The sequence below is a fragment of the Oncorhynchus mykiss genome, chromosome 8, assembly GCF_013265735.2.
Source record: "Oncorhynchus mykiss isolate Arlee chromosome 8, USDA_OmykA_1.1, whole genome shotgun sequence".
Classification (NCBI taxonomy): Eukaryota; Metazoa; Chordata; class Actinopteri; order Salmoniformes; family Salmonidae; genus Oncorhynchus; species Oncorhynchus mykiss.
In genome coordinates, this window is record NC_048572.1 from 60,981,608 (window position 1) to 60,998,979 (window position 17,372).

Genomic DNA, 17,372 nt, shown 5'->3' on the forward strand with positions numbered 1-17,372 from the left:
AGTAATGACGTGTAAGCACTCGGCCAAAGGTCACAGAGTGTGCTGCTCAGGCGACTAGGCCCATAGTTTCAAGCCTTCAACCAGGAGAGAAATTCCATCGGTGTGAGGTGCTGTTTCATTCTGGTGTGTGTGTGTTCAGATCACATTACTGGACCTAATCAATTGAGCTGGTTGAGCCAACATTACTATTTGAGCTGCCCTGTCATTGGTGCATTCCAGGGGGAAAGAATGGTGAACTCCTGACCTCCGATCAGCTGCGAGGAACTTAAACACAGATCCTCTGACATGGTAATGGCCAGACGCTGATTTAGGCCACATACAATTTTATGTCATGCTCACGATGGTCTAGCAGCCAAAACATTTATTTTTGCTATTGTTGCCTCTAATTGAGTAACATGGCAGAATTATAACTTTACAAATATATTTTAAGTGCGGACCTTCTAAAAATGTATCAACTTTTATATACCATCCTAAGCATAGCTCACTGTTCTTTTCTGAATTCTTCCTTTCAATTGATTTGACTATCAACAGAAAGCTGATGTTCTCCGGCCACGCTCCCCCACCCATCCCCTCTCTCCAGTGCCCTGTTGTTGGTGGAGATCATGTTACAGGAGGAGGAAAGCACTGTTGCTCTCAACACACAGCATCACATGATCGTCCTGACTGACTGGGGGATTTGACCAGTCCCTGTTCAGAGCTGAAGTGTGTGTGTGTGTGTCGCTGCTTTATGTGCGTACCTCAGCACCTCTTCTCATTTGGAAAAGATTTGACTTGTTTTTGTCCTGCATAGTTTTTGAAATTCACTTGAAAGAGAAGCTGTGATGGATGTAGGGCATACTAGATTAATGTGCAATGAAAGAAGCAACCCTGAAACGACCAGCCTCCATTGGTGAGAGTCAGTGAGTTTTTTTTTTTTTTTGGGGGGGGGGGGGGGGGGGGTTTGCTATGTAACCACCCTATGATTTGGCATGATGAAATACATGTGAAAGGGTTTAGGTTATTTATCTCGATGCACCCTATTGATGCAGAAGCATTTCATCCATTTACATGTCAAAAGCCACCCACCTCATGGGTTCAAGTCTTTCTTTCTGCCAACAAGTTTCATTTTCTATTCACTCCCAAAGTGGAAAAGCAGAAGTTGAAAAGGTCACAGCACCTGCTTGTAACCTCCCTGTATCATCAGAGACTTGAGTCTGTCTTCTGATGAGTGACGGTTGACTGATGAGTCAGATTTGGCGCTTTAGTCATAGGGCTGAGTCTTACCGGCACGCCCTATACAGCCCTATATCCCTATACAGCCCTATAGCCCCCAGCCCTCCCATCTTCCCTATTGCCCTTCTGCTGTAAAGTGTGAGTGATGTAGTGTGTGCTCGGCTCTGCTCCTCCCTCTGAGTGGTGTGGTGGGGCGACAGAGGGGCGGGGCCTGGTGGAAATCACTTTTGGTCAGCTTTCGTCCCCATGCCTCCGTTTGGTCTCTCTGGGTGCAGGTGCATCTTCAAGTGCTCTGGTTTCATACAGTACAAATCATACAAAGATCTCTTCTCCACACACACACACACACACACACACACGGTGAGAAAGCTCTAGCAGATGTTTCTAGTTGGCTGGTCCCCAAGAAATGTGCTTTCTCTTATTGCAGTGCTTTCTGACTTGTTGGACTCAATTTCATGTTATGGTCCTCACACGTTCAAGTGGTATAGCTATTGCTCCTCGCTTGTCTACAGAGAACTTGGCTGATGGCATTAAACTAACTATAGCTCTCTGTCTCTCTCTCTCTCTCTCCCTCTCGCCAATTGAATGTACAGTAGCTGTCTTAGGTTTGGATCGAACTGTAGTATGCCTCTTCTTGGTCAGGCTTTCATAGAGAGGAGTGGATGATGCCTGAAGGAAATCTGCAGCAGAAGTTCAGTAATAAGAATGTGTCTCATAAAGCCACGGTGGGGGCCCTCCCGGGTGGTGCAGTGGTCTAAGGCACTGCATCGCAGTGCTAGCTGTGCCACCATCGACTCTGGGTTCGAGCCCAGGCTCTGTCGTAGCCGGCCTTGCCCTGGAGGTTCGTGGGGCGGAGCACAATTGGCCTAGCGTTGTCCGGTTTAGGGTTGGTTTGGCCGGTAGGGATATCCTTGTCTCATCGCGCACTAGCGACTCCTGTAGCGGACCAGGTCGCTAGGGGCACAGTGTTTCCTCCGACACATTGGTGCGGCTGGCTTCCAGGTTGGATGCGGGCTGTGTTAAGAAGCAGTGCTGCTTGGTTCGGTTGTTTTGGAGGAAACATAGCTCTCGACCTTCATCTCTCCCGAGCTCGTACAGGAGTTGTAGCGATGAGACGACTGTAACTACTAATAATTGGATGCCATGAAATTGGGGAGAAAAGGGGGGTAAAAAAAAATGTTTTAAAAAAATAATAAAGCCACGGTGAGTCAGCTGAATCAACTGTTCTCATTCCTTCCCTGATATTGTGCCTTTTCTGCTTTGGAACAGACCTGTGTTTACTATTAGAAAAGTAAGCCTCGTCCCGAGCCAGAAAGGGCTCATGGTGCAGGAGGCTGTCTCCTGTTACAGTAGCGTGAGGCTGATTGATTGTTCAAGTACACCCCCTGGTGAGGACACCGGTCAACAGTGTTTACTATAGTGTGTACTATATTTGTATCTAACAACAATTACTCAATTATTGGCACATACACAACTGTATGATAACAACAAGCCCTTTGTTGTTTCTATAAATCAGCTGTTCCCCAGATGTTGACGTTATTATATTATGTTCTGCAAAGTGAAAGTAAAGGGGAGAGACTTCTGCAGGTTGACAGGGCTAGTGAAACAAAAGCCAGCTGCCTGCTGTGTCAAACGCACACTGCCTCCACCTCTTTTGCCAGTCCATTATTGCTTCTGCTTTGTCATGTGACAAGAAAAAGGAAACCACTTTTCGGGCTGGGCGTCGGAAGCTATTGGAATTTTCGAGCGCTGTACTCTGGCTGTGCTGTATTTTCAGGGCGGGTGGGGAGGGGGCGGGGCCAGGGAGGAGTGGGGGGAGGGGATTGGAGCTCATCGGCCGGGCAGTTCAAGGAGGATTTGTGCTGTAGTTTGTCAGCTGTCATTAGGAGCAGATGACACAGGAGGGTAATCTGCTTTTTGCGCACGTCCTTGCTCCAGCATGTGCCTCTGTCTACATTGCTGTGTAGTTTCTACAGTGCAGTGACTGCCTGCCTGCCTGGACTCAACGTCACTAGGCTATCTAACTGAGAGGGCTGCTCCTGTTTTTGCTGTGAAACTGAAACTACAGTAGCCATGGGTCAGACACTGGATTTACGGACCCACCTTTGGTCAAAGCGGTAAGTAGTGGAATAAATAGGCCTAGCTATTGTTTCACAATGGAAGTTGACAAATATTTTGTTTGGTACATTTGGTGCTGTTTTGGTTTTAGGCAAGTGTTTGTGGGCTTTTATATACACAACAAACTTCCAACCTTATTCTGAGAGGTATTCAGATGTCTACAGAACATTCCATTAGCTCTTTGTTGTATGGTGTCAGCAGTCCTACATGATGTCACCTGAGATGAACAGGACAAGCCTCTTGTAAACTACCCACAAGTCTGATCAGGGGGCTGGTATACTGAATTAACTGTTTGTATAGAATTGATTGTGGGAATAATGTGTGGCGTGTTGTGTGTACAGTTGATCGACAGTAGGACATTCCTCTCTCCAATGGGAATGGTTTTTTTGAGACTCAGACAGTCGTACGGTAGGCCCCTGGACACCATTTATGGGGCATCTCTTCAGTACAGGGCTGAGGAAGGTGAACGTGGCTCTTTAACACAACACCCTGCCTGCTCCTTGCTTGGCCTGGTGTAGCATAGGGGATAAAGAGGTGCCACTGACAGTCAACAAAGCTTCCATGCGACTCTGGTTTAGTTGTTTATGTTTTCTGAGCCTAGATCGCGTAGCCCGAGAGCCAGTCTGTTTGTGCTATCATGCCAACTCCCTGTCATTCATTTGGCTTGACAAGGACGGCAATTTAGTAGGCAAGCGCACAAACGGATCTCGGACCAGGCTATAGAATGTGATGCAGCTTCAGCCATTGTTGCTGTGTTTTCACATGGATGCGATAAAGCCAGTGAGTTCAATGTTTTGGAATGCAGCTGCAAGGCAGCGGGCATTTTTTTGGGGACCTAATGTCCACTGTGCCATTTACTATATATGATTCCTGTCTGTTAGGAAATTAGTTAGCCACAGGGTAAGTGTGTTCAATGGTATTGATCCGGTTCCATGATCAATGCATTCTGACATTGCTTGCGTCGTAAATGGCACCCTATTCCCTATGTTGTGCAGTACATAAGGCCAGAGCCCCATGGACCTATAGGGAGTAGGGTGGCATTTGGTGTCAGACATTGTCAAGCCAACATAGGCGGTAATGAGTTGTTCAGCCTGTTATTTCCATGTTGCCTTCCATCGGCCCATTTAGCATAATCTAAATAATGTTTCTAAACTAATGTTGTGTGCTCAGTGTACAGAAATCTATCTTGGAGGATAATTTGGACTCATTCTAAGTAAATTACAGTGATTGACTGGTCGCTTTATGCAAATAGCAATTTGGGCTGTATTTGCATTGAGGGAGACAAACTGGACAGAAGTGGGTCATTGACGATGAGCACACTTGGTCTACACTCCACTTCGCAGCCTGCACACACACAGTGAGGCAGTTGTTTGCTGCACATTCCAGCACAGAAGTGTCACAAGTCATAAGAAAATTAGGAAAACAATCAAAGACTAAAGTGTTAGGAATGCCTATCCTGATTTACCGTGGTAGCAGCCTGAGCTGAGCCGATAACATCTGGTTGGTCCTATACTCTGTGTCAGTGACGCATTTTCTTCTAGATACATCCAGTCTTCTGGATATTCTATGATATCACCATTAATTGAGCTAGGTGGGCGTGAGTCATCATAGGTTGTGTCCCAAATGGAACCCTATTTCCTATAAAGTTCCCTATACACTGAGTCTGCAAAACATTAGGAACAGCGTCCTAATATTGGCACCCTATTACGCTATATTAGCACCCTATTACCCTATACAATGCATTCGGGAAGTATTCAGACCCCTTGACTTTTTTCACAATTTGTTACGTTACAGCCTTATTCGAAAACGGATTGAAATGTTTTTTCCCCCCACAATCTACACACAATATCCCATAATGACAAAGCAAAAAGTTTTTTTTTAATATACATTTTTACTAATGAAAAGAAACATTCTAAATAAGTATTCAGACCCTTTACTCTGTTGAAACACTTTTGGAAGAGATTACAGCCTTGAGTCTTCTTGGCACCCCTGTATTTGTGGAGTTTCTCCCAGTCTTCTCTGCAGATCCTATCAAGCTCTGTCAGGTTGGATGGGGGGTGTCGTTGCACAGCTATTTGTAGGGGTCTCCAGATATATTAGATCAGGTTCAAGTCCAGGCTCTGGCTGGAAAACTCAAGGACATTCAGAGACTTGTCCCGAAGCCACTCCTGGATTGTCTTGGCTGTGTGCTTAGGGTCGTTGTCCTGTTGGAAGGTGAACCTTCGAACCCAGTCTGAGGTCCTGAGCGCTCTGGAGCAGGTTGTTCATCTTTACCTTGATCTTGACTAGTCTCCCAGTCCCTTCCGCTGAATAACATCCTCCCAGCATGATGCTGCTGCCACCACCATGATTCACAGTAGGGATGGTGCCAGGTTTCCTCCAGATGTCATTAGGTGCCTTTTGGCAAACTCCAAGAGGGCTGTCATGTGCCTTTTTTACTGAGGAGTGGCTTCTGTCTGGCCACTCTACCATAAAGGCCTGATTGGTGGAGTGCTGCAGAGATGGTTGTGGTTTTGGAAGGTTCTGCTATCTCCACAGAGGAGCTCTGTTATAGTGGTCATCGGGTTCTTGGTCAGTGAGGTGACCAAGGCCCCACTCCCCCAATTGCTCAGTTTGGCTGGGTGGCCAGCTTTAGGAAGAGTTTTGGCGGTTCCAAAATTCTTCCATTTTAAAATGGCGGTCACTGTGTTCTTGGGGACCCTCAGTGCTGCAGACCTTTTTTGGTACCCGTCTCCAGATCTGTGCCTCGACACAATCCTGTCTCTGAGCTCTATGGACAATTCCTTCAACCTCATGGCTTGATTTTTATTCTGACATGCTCAGTCAACTGCGGGACCTTTATATAGACAGGTGTGTGCCTTTCCAAATCATGTCCAATCAATTGGTGGACTACAATCAAGTTGCAGAAACATCTCAAGGATGATCAATTGAAGCAAGATGCACCTGAGCTCAATTTAGAGTCTCATAGCTAAGGGTCTGAATAGTTAAGGTATTTGTTTGCAAACATTTCTAAAAACCACATTGTGTTTAGATTGAGGAAAATGTTTTATTGAATCCATTTTAGAATAAGGCTGTAATGTAACAAAATGTGGAAAGTCAAGGGGTCTGAATACTTTCCAAATTCACTTTGATCAGGGCCCTTAGAGCTCTGGTCAAAAGTAGTGCACCATATGTCCTACTACACCGGCTCTGACGTTCGTCGGATGTGGCAGGGCTTGCAAACTATTACGGACTACAAAGGGAAACCCAGCCGCGAGCTCCCCAGTGACGCGAGCCTACCAGACAACCTAAATGCCTTTTTATACTCGCTTCAATGCAAGCAACACTGAAGCATGCTTTAGAGCACCAGCTGTTCCGGACGACTGTGCAATCACACTCTCCGTAGCCGATGTGAGCAAGACCTTTAAACAGGTCAACATTCCCAAGCCTATGGGACCAGCCAGATTACCAGGACATGTACTTAGCACATGCGCTGGCCTACAGTCTTCAACCTCTCCCTGACCGAGTCTGTAATACTTACATGTTTCAAGCAGACCACCATAGTCCCTGTGCCCAAGAATGTGAAGGTAACATACCTAAATGACTACCACCCCGTAGCACTCATGTTGGTAGCCATGAAGTACTTTGAAAGGCTGGTAATGGCTCACAACACCATTATCCCAGAAACCCTTGAGCCACTATCATTCGCATACCGCACCAACAGAACCACAGATGATGCAAGTTCAATCGCACTCCGTACTGCCCTTTCCCACCTGGACAAAAGGGACACCTATGTGTGAGTGCTGTTCATTGACTACAGCTCGGCATTTAACACCATAGCGCCCACCAAGCTCATCAGTATGCTAAAGACCCTGGGACTAACCACCTCCCTCTGCAACTGGAACCTGGACTTCCTACCCCCCCCAGGTGGTAAGGGTATGCAACAACTCATCTGCCACTCTGATCCTCAACACCAATTTCCCTCAGGGGTCTGTGCTTAGTCCCCACCTGTAGTCCCTGTTCCCTGTAGTCCCTGTTCCCTGACTCTAACATCATCATTAAGTTTGCTGATGACAAGTGGTAGGCCTGATCACCAACAACGATGAGACAGCCTACAGTGAGGAAGTCAGAGACCTGGCAGTGTGGTGCCAGGCCAATAACCTCTCTTAATGTGAGCAAGATAAAGGAGATGATTGTGGACTACAGGAAAAGGAGAGCAGATCAGGCCCCCATTTACATCAGCAGGGTTGTAGTGGAGCGGGTCGAGAGTGGTCCAAACATACCCAAGACAGTTGTGAAGAGGGCACGACAACACCTCCCCCCCCAGGAGACTGAAACTATTTGGAATGGATGGGTCCCCAGATCCTTAACGTTCTACAGCACCATCGAGAGCATCTTGACTGGTTGCATCACTGCCTGGTTTGGCAACTGATCGGTATCTGACCGTAAGGCGTTACAGAGGGTAGTGTGTACGACCCAGTACATCACTGAGGCCAAGCTTCCTGCCATCCAGAACCTACATACCAGGCGGTGTCGGAGGACTTTTCTCTGCTACTGCACAGCAAGCGTTACCGGAGCACCGAGTCTAGGTCCATAAGGCTCATTAACAGCTTCTACCCCCAAGCTATGAGACTGCTGAACATTTAATTAAATGGCTACCCAGACTATTTACATTTCGCCCCCACTTGTTTTTTTTACGCTGCTGCTGTTTATCTGTGCATAGTCACTTTACCCCTACCTACATGCACAAATTACCTCGACTAACCTGTACCCCTGAACATTTACTTGGTACCGTTGCCCCCTGTATATAGTGTCATTATTGTTATGTCATTTTACTGTTTTTATTTAGTAAATATTTTCTTAGCTCTGTTTCTTGAACTGTTGTTAAAGGGCTTGTAAGTAAGCGTTTCACTGGAAGGTTGTATACCTGTTGTATTTGGCGCATGTGACAAATAACATTTGATTTGACCTAGGAAGTCTGAGTGGGCCAGGGAACGTCGGCAGGACGGAGCCCTGATTCAATTTGACCTGTGGGATCAGCCTGATAATGGCTGGCTCCAGCTCTCATTCATCGTCTCGTGGAATTGATTATTCTGCAAACAGAGATTGTACACCAGCATGCGTAGGGTGCTACAGGGTGCATAGGGCTGCTACAGGAAAACTAGGGCTCCTAATCCACACTAAAGAAGATTTAATACCCAGTGTATGTGTCTGATGGGAGGGCTTGAACCCTGTTACCATGGCTTTTCTATAGGCTAAGAGATCTGTCTGTACAGGCTTACACATCCTCCAAAAGTCTGACTCACTGACTGATACATCTCACTGAGTATGAGGGTCCATGAAGTCATGGCAGTCTCTGCATTCATGGTGTTTCAACATCCTCAATAAGGCAATTCTAAACTCGGTTACTTAGGGCTGGTTCCCTATGTGATGAGTAATGTTTTAATTTATATTCCTGTATTTGGTTGTGCTGGCCAGCCTTAATACTCTTGTCAAAGAACTTGACACTCCAGGGAGAAGGATGATGAAGAAGAGAGCAGTCACGTCTGATGATGATTATGACATCATGGTGTTGATCCCATAGATATCCTATTAAATTAGTATTCTAATTCCTAATTATATGGTTGAGCCAATGGTAATGACCTCACAGATCATAGAAAGCATACTGGGACAGATTGTTCCATCACCATCCGCGGCAGGCTCTCTATGAATTAACCGTAATGTAGCATACCACAAAATGCTTACACACCAGCATCTTCTCCTTCCAATCCAATACTAATGAAATTAGAGAAACCAAGTGCCTCAAAGTAAACCCATTTAAAACAATTTCTGCAACGAGAAGACAGTTCAGAGGTCAACTGAGGCATTACAGAATTAACCGTTGGATTGATCACCGCTTCCTAACGGGATTATCTTCCTGATCAAAAGACTAACCGCTTTGCTGCCTTTGGGAGACCGCTGGTCATGTAGTGTTATTTTCAACTATAAAACAATGAACATTTGAAGTGTGTTGTGGACCTTTGCAGGCCATGCAGCATGCTAAAAATAATACTATTTTTGAAATCCAGAGTATTTTTGCCCTTAGGATGAGTGAGGGTAATGCCTATATTACCTCATGTTATGGACCTGTGGAAATTAGAATATCCTAGAGTGCATTTTGATGAGTAAAAAGGTGTCACTAAACTGACTAACAAAAATAGGTCCTGGTTTTCTCAACAAGTATAAAGATGCAAAAGTGAAGGAATCTTCTCTGGCTTGTCCAAAATGAAAGGTTCTACTGTGTCATATCGGCTCTCTTTCCTATTACAATGACAACCAGTCCTGGGTGATGAGGAACTTAAATACTGAATGGAGGATTAAGCGCACTGGACAGCCGACAATGCGTTTAAAGGTATATTCCAATTGAGCCGACATATGCGTTTCCGATGAATGCAATCTCTGCAAAATGCGGGAACATTGCCTTTAAAAGATGCGTTGTCTTCAACCCGCAATCAAATGTCAAATGTGCCTGAGGTTACTCCTCTGTTATTATCATCATGACAGACCATTTTAAAGGGCTTTTGCCATTTTTTTATGTGATAAAGTATTAGAAATTGGAAGACCTTGCTCCAAATTAGAGGTCGACTGAATAATCGGAAGAGCCGATTTAATTAGGGACGATTTCAACTTTTCATAAGGATCAGAAATCGGTATTTTTGGGCACCGGATAATTGTATTTAATTGTATTTTTTTATTTAATTAGGCAAATCAGTTAAGAACACATTCTTATTTTCAATGACGGCCTAGGAACGGTGGGTTAACTGCCTTGTTCAGGGGCAGAACGACAGATTTTCACCTTGTCAGCTCGGGGGATCCAATCTTGCAACCTTACAGTTAACTAGTCCAACGCTATAACCACCTGCCTCTCATTGCACTCCACAAGGAGACTGCCTGTTACGTGAATGCAGCAGAAGCCAAGGTAAGTTGCTAGCTAGCATTAAACTTATCTTATAAAAAACAATCAATCAAATCAAATCAAAATGTATTTGTCACATACACATGGTTAGCAGATGTTAATGCGAGTGTAGCGAAATGCTTGTGCTTCTAGTTCCGACAATGCAGTAATAACCAACAAGTAATCTAACTAACAATACCAAAACTACTGTCTTATACACAGTGTAAGGGGATAAAGAATATGTACATAAGGATATATGAATGAGTGATGGTACAGAGCAGCATAGGCAGGATACAGTAGATGGTATCGAGTACAGTATATACATGAGGTGAGTATGTAAACAAAGTGGCATAGTTAAAGTGGCTAGTGATACATGTATTACATAAGGATGCAGTCGATGATATAGAGTACAGTATATACGTATGCATATGAGATGAATAATGTAGGGTAAGTAACATTATATAAGGTAGCATTGTTTAAAGTGGCTAGTGATATATTTACATAATTTCCCATCAATTCCCATTATTAAAGTGGCTGGAGTTGAGTCAGTGTCAGTGTGTTGGCAGCAGCCACTCAATGTTAGTGGTGGCTGTTTAACAGTCTGATGGCCTTGAGATAGAAGCTGTTTTTCAGTCTCTCGGTCCCAGCTTTGATGCACCTGTACTGACCTCGCCTTCTGGATGATAGCGGGGTGAACAGGCAGTGGCTCGGGTGGTTGATGTCCTTGATGATCTTTATGGCCTTCCTGTAACATCGGGTGGTGTAGGTGTCCTGGAGGGCAGGTAGTTTGCCCCCGGTGATGCGTTGTGCAGACCTCACTACCCTCTGGAGAGCCTTACGGTTGTGGGCGGAGCAGTTGCCGATACAGCCCGCCAGGATGCTCTCGATTGTGCATCTGTAGAAGTTTGTGAGTGCTTTTGGTGACAAACCGAATTTCTTCAGCCTCCTGAGGTTGAAGAGGCGCTGCTGCGCCGCCTTCACGATGCTGTCTGTGTGAGTGGACCAATTCAGTTTGTCTGTGATGTGTATGCCGAGGAACTTAAAACTTGCTACCCTCTCCACTACTGTTCCATCGATGTGGATAATCACTAGTTATAACTACACATGGTTAATGATATTACTAGTTTACCTAGCGTGTCCTGCGTTGCATATAATCGATGCAACGCTGGGGGAAGATTTAACAAAGGCGCATTTGCGAAAAAAGCACAATCGTTGGACGACTTTACCTAACCATAAACACCAATGCCTTTCTTAAAATCAATACACAAAGTATATATTTTTAAACCTGCATATTTAGCTTAAAGAAATTCAGGTTAGCAGGCAATATTAACCAGGTGAAATTGTAACTTTTCTTGCGTTCATTGCAACCAGTCAGGGGATATGCATCAGTTTGGGCATCCTGGCTCATTGTGAACTAATTTGCCAGAATTCTACGTAATTATGACATAACATTGAAGGTTGTGCAATGTAAGAATATTTAGACTTAGGGATACCACACGTTAGATAAATACCGAACAGTTCCGTATTTCACTGAAATGATAAACGTTTTGTTTTTGAAATGATTGTTTCCAGATTCGACCATATTAATGACCAAAGGCTCGTATTTCTGTGTGTTATAACTAAGTCTATGATTGATAGAGCAGTCTGACTGAGCAATGGTAGGCAGCGGCAGGCTCGTAAGCATTCATTCAAACAGCACTTTCGTGCGTTTTGCTAGCAGCTCTTTGCATAGGGACGGAAGCTATACTGTTACTGGCAATACTATATTGCCTATAAGAACATCCAATAGTCAAAGGTATATGAAATACAAATGGTATAGAGAGAAATATTCCTATAATAACTTCAACCTAAAACCTCTTACCTTGGAATATTGAAGTCTCATGTTAAAAAGGAACCACCAGCTTTCATATGTTCTCATTTTCTGAGCTAGGAACTCAAACGTTAGCTTTTTTACATGGCACATATTGCACTTTTACTTCTCCAACACTTTGTTTTTGCATTATTTAAACCAAATTGAACATGTTTCATTATTTATTTTAGGCTAAATAAATTTTTATTTATGTATTATATTAAGTTAAAATAAGTGTTCATTCAGTATTGTTGTAATTGTCATTATTACAAATGAATAAATAAACCGGACGATTTAATCTGTATCGGCATTTGAAAATCATAATCGGTCGACCTCTACTCCAAATCACCATAGTCAAAGCCTGGTATTATTGTCTGACTTTGAAAAGGCTTTTGATTTAAGTATGACTGGAATGTGATAAATGAATGAATGCCTGGAATGTTTACATTTTTTACAATCTCTTATAAAATGGCTTAAAGTTATGTATAGTAACCCTAGGTGTAAAATAGTAAATAATGGCTACTTCTCAAAAAGTACTAAACTGCCAAGAGGAGCAAAACCATGTTGTCCACTATTGGGAATATATTATTATTATTATTATTATTATTATTATTATTATTATTATTATTATTATGGCAATCGCAATGTTATAGCTATTAATTTCGGATCCAAGAATAATGTCAAGGGGTTGGAAAAACAAAGGTGTCATTATACGCTGATGATTCCTGTTTTCTTTTAAATCCACAATTTAGATCCCGCCACAGCCTCATTGAGGATCTTTTCTAACCTTTCTGGAATACAACCAAATTATGATGAGTACTATATTACGTATTGGATCACAAAACAATACAACTTTTACATTACCGTGTAGTTTACCATTTTAAAGTGGTCTGATGGTGATGTGGACATACTCAATATTCATGTCCTGAAATAAATGACCGCACTACAATACATTTTAATAGAAAGTTAGTAAAAATAGATAAGATCTTGCTACCTTGGAAAGGAAAATGCCTGTGTATTTGTGGAAAAATCACCCTGATTTAACTTTTTAGTAATATCTGAGTTTAGCTATTTGCTTATGACCTTGCCTACACCTAGCGACCGGTTTTTAAAATATATACTTTTTAAAAATTATATGAGCAAAAAATTTTCAATTTTATTTGGAATGGCAAGCCAGATGAAATTAAACGGGCCCATTTTATCTAATCAATATGAATTTGGAGGAAAAATAATACATATTAACACATTAAACCTCTCACTAAAAGAGTCAGTCATACAAAAGTTATACTTAAATCTGAACTGGTCCTCTAACAGATTAGTAAGAATGTCTCACCCCATGTTCAAGAATGGCCTTTTTCCCTTTTCAGATTACAACCTCTCTCACTTTCAGTTATTTGAAAATAATCTCCAAAATATTGCTATTTTTAAAACAAGCTATAGGACGTTGGTTCAAATGTCAGTTTAATCCACCAGAAAAGACAGAACAAATATTATGGTTAAACTCAAATATACTCATTTGATATAAAAATAAATATATTTTTGGAAAAAATGTTAAGGTATAATTTAAAGATATCATTAATAGGACTGGTGGACTTGTCACACATACAGCTAACAAAACAACACGGAAATGTCTGCTCTATCAAAATTAGAACCAACTAATTGCATTACCTCAAGTGGAAGGGGGGGAAAAGTAAAACTTGTTTGTCAGCCCTGCATTAAAGACCAAAGTACACCAGTTTAATTTTAAGGAAGAAAAAATTGATAGCTGTGCCATATAGATAGCAGAGATTTTTCAATGTACCAATTCCATGAAACATGGTTTATGAACTGATACACAAAACATCCCTGGATTCAAAATGTTTTCTTTTCAGTTTAAATTATTATACATTCTTGCAAAATAGAATGGAGGGGAAAAATGTGTGTACACACACACACACACACACTTCCGTTCAAAAGTTTGGGGTTACTTAGAAATGTCCTTGTTTTTGAAAGAAAAGCACTTTTTGTCCATTTTTTAAATAACATAAAATTGATCAGAAATACAGTGTACACATTGTTAATGTTGTAAATGACTATTGTAGCTGGAAACTGCAGCTTCTTTATGGAATATCTACATAGGCGTACAGAGGACCATTATCAGCAACCATCACTCCTGTGTTCCAATGGCACGTTGTGTTAGCTAATCCAAGCTTATCATTTTAAAGGGCTAATTGATCATTAGAAAACCCATTTGCAAGTATGTTAGCACAGCTGAAAACTGTTGTCTTGATTAAAGAAGCAATAAAACTGACCTTTAGACTAGTTGAGTATCTGGAGCATCAGCATTTGTGGGTTTGATTACAAGCTCAAAATGGCCAGAAACGGACTCTTTCTTCTGAAACTCATCTGTCTGTTCTTGTTCTGAGAAATTAAGGCTATTCTATGTGAGAAATTGCCAAGAAACTGAAGATCTGGTAAAAGGCTGTGTACTACTCTCTTCACAAAACAGCGCAAACTGGCTCTAACCAGAATAGAAAGGGGAGTAGGAGGCCCCATTGCACAACTGAGCAAGAGGACAAGTACATTAGTGTCTAGATTGAGAAACAGACGCCTCACAAGTTCTCAATTGGCAGCTTCATTAAATAATACCGGCAAAACACAAGTCTCAACAGTGAAGAGGTGACTGCGGGATGCTGGCATTCTAGGGATAGCACTGCTGGGTGATTTGAAAAAACATAGTCAATCGATCAATAATATAAAAAAAAATTGCTAAAAGTATAATTCTTTAATTACAATCTGTAGAAACTGTGAGAATAAAGGTTCAGAACTTTTGTGAAACAGCACATTTTTATGTATGTAGTATGTAGAAGCCTAAGTATTGTCCATTACTTTACTCCAATTAGGGGAGGGGTGGTAGGGTTAGGAGAAAATATATTTACAAACAAATATATGGGGGATTGCAAAAGATGCAGACAATTACATTGCTGGAAGCTACACTCTATCTGCAGTATTAAAGCTGATCTACCCCCTAAATAAAAGCCAATAGTGTTCCTCAACTTTAGTCGACGGTGGAAAAGGCTGAATGGTCCGTATTTTGACGTAATTAATAATGCCAATAATTGACTGCATTTATATAGTGCCTTTCCAGATGCTCAAAGTGCTGTATGGGGGGGTGGAATAACAATGTGTAGCACTCATTTGGGACGTGATTTGTATCTTCTTACTTTATAGAGCTGCCACCTTGTAATGGAATGAGGATGTAGGTTAGGCTCTGTCCATGCATTTATTCCAAGCAGCCAGACAAACAGTTGTGTATTTGCTCTTGAAACATGTCGCCCCACATCACGGGGTCATGGTGACCCTCCAATGCAGGCTGTTTGCAATGGATTGCATCCCAAATGACACTCTATTCCCTATGTAGTGCCATAGGGCTCTGTTCAAAGTAGTGCACTATATAGGGAACAGGGTGCTGTTCGGGACGCTATCTCTTTTTACTGATGCCTCTTTTTACCGATACTGCTTTCACACAGGATTTACAGTATTTTGCAGATTTTAAAACTTTGTAAAAAAAATTTTTAACCACATTCTCACCCGCATATGCCTTATATTAGAACCAACAAAAATAATTATTCATTTGTTTAGGCTGGTCCTAAGACTAATACAATATATTTTCAAAACAATAGATTGGTTTATTTTGAGTTTAATTATGTTACGTCCAAATGAATGAAATCAATAGTTCATTATTTTGTTAATTTAACCTCTTGAAACTAGGGGGCACTATTTTCATTTTTGGAAAAATAACGTTCCCAAAGTAAACAGGCTATTTTGTCAGGACAAGATGCTAGAACATGCATATAATTGACAGATTAGGATAGAAAACACTCAAGTTTCCAAACTGTAAAAATATTGTCTGTGTGTATAACAGAACTGATATTGCAGACGAAAGCCTGAGAAAAATCCAATCAGGAAGGGACTCTTATTTAGAAAGCTCTGCGTCCCTATTGAGCAGTGAATGGGATATCAACCAGATTCCTTTTTCTATGGCTTCCCTAATGTGTCTAGTGTCACAATACATAGTTTCAGGCTTTTAATTAGAAAAATGATCCTGAACGACAACATTGCGTCAGTGGTCAGCTGGTGGCTCTCAGTGATTTGTGCGTAATAGACAAATGTGGCCATTGTTTCTCTTTCCTACTAAGAAGCTACCTGTCCCGGTTGATATATTATCGAAAAGATATTTGAAAAACACCTTGAGGATTGATTATAAAAAAACATTTGCCATGTTTCTGTCGATTTATTATGGATCTAATTTGGAATATTTTTCGGCGTTGTCGTGACCGCAGTTTCCGGTGGATTTCTCAGCCAAACGTGAAGTACAAACGGAGGTATTTCGGCTATAAAAATAATCTTTATGGGACAAAATGAACATTTGCTGTCTAACTGGGAGTCTCGTGAGTGAAAACATCCGAAGCTCATCAAAGGTAAACGATTTAAATTGATTGCTTTTCTGATTTTCGTGACCAAGTTGCCTACAGCTAGCTGGACATAATGCTATGCTAGGCTATCGATAAACTTACACAAATTCTTGTCTTGCTTTGGCTGTAAAGCATAATTTCAAAATCTGAGATGACAGGGTGATTAACAAAAGACTAAGCTGTGTTTCACTATATTTCACTTGTGATTTCATGAATATGAATATTTTCTAGTAATATTTTTTGTCTGTTGCGTTATGCTAATTAGTGTCAGTTTATGACAATTCTCCCGGATCTGGGAGGGGTAGTTCTAATTAACAGACACGACACACCTACCTCGATCAGTCAATATATATATATTGTAGTAAGACCATAACAGAATAAAATATATTTTTCCCACACAACTTGTCACGGGAATGTGTGGAACTGCTGTCATATAAAAAAGGGTTATTTTGAAACAGAGCCAAAGCCCATGCTTTTTTGCTCCACATATCTCTTTCCTACCCTCACGCCACTTTAAGGTGCAGGAGTCGGGTCTTACATTGAGTATCCTCATCATGATACCGATTAGAAAATAATAGCAATCCTATTTTCTAAAGCATTTGAGTCTTGTGTTCATATTTCACAACCTCTGTGGGCTTTTGGAGTTGCCTATATGAGATCGAGCAAAATAATAGGCCTGCACTTGATTTGGGCTACATTATTGCATCCAAGATGAGCAAACGAATTGATGAGCTATAACACCACCTATTGGCCCAGCCAGAAACCAATGAACCAAATAGCCTATACAGATGGAGATTCAGTTTAAATCACATTGATTGAGACACGT

The 17,372-nt window shown here is 41.8% G+C and overlaps 1 protein-coding gene across 3 annotated transcripts in view; it reads left to right on the plus strand.

Moving 5' to 3' along the window:
- The window catches only part of LOC110530268 (nuclear receptor coactivator 2), a 75,690-nt gene that overhangs the window by 10,008 nt on the left and 48,310 nt on the right, over positions 1–17,372 (plus strand). Inside the window, exon 1 of one of the 3 annotated variants that reach the window (XM_036985870.1) lies at positions 3,117–3,329. The exons of the other annotated variants lie outside the window; for them this stretch is intronic. The gene's annotated coding sequence lies outside the window, so the exon portion shown is untranslated. Of the gene's footprint in view, positions 1–3,116; positions 3,330–17,372 lie in introns of those variants that run through there. 3 annotated transcript variants of the gene reach the window in all.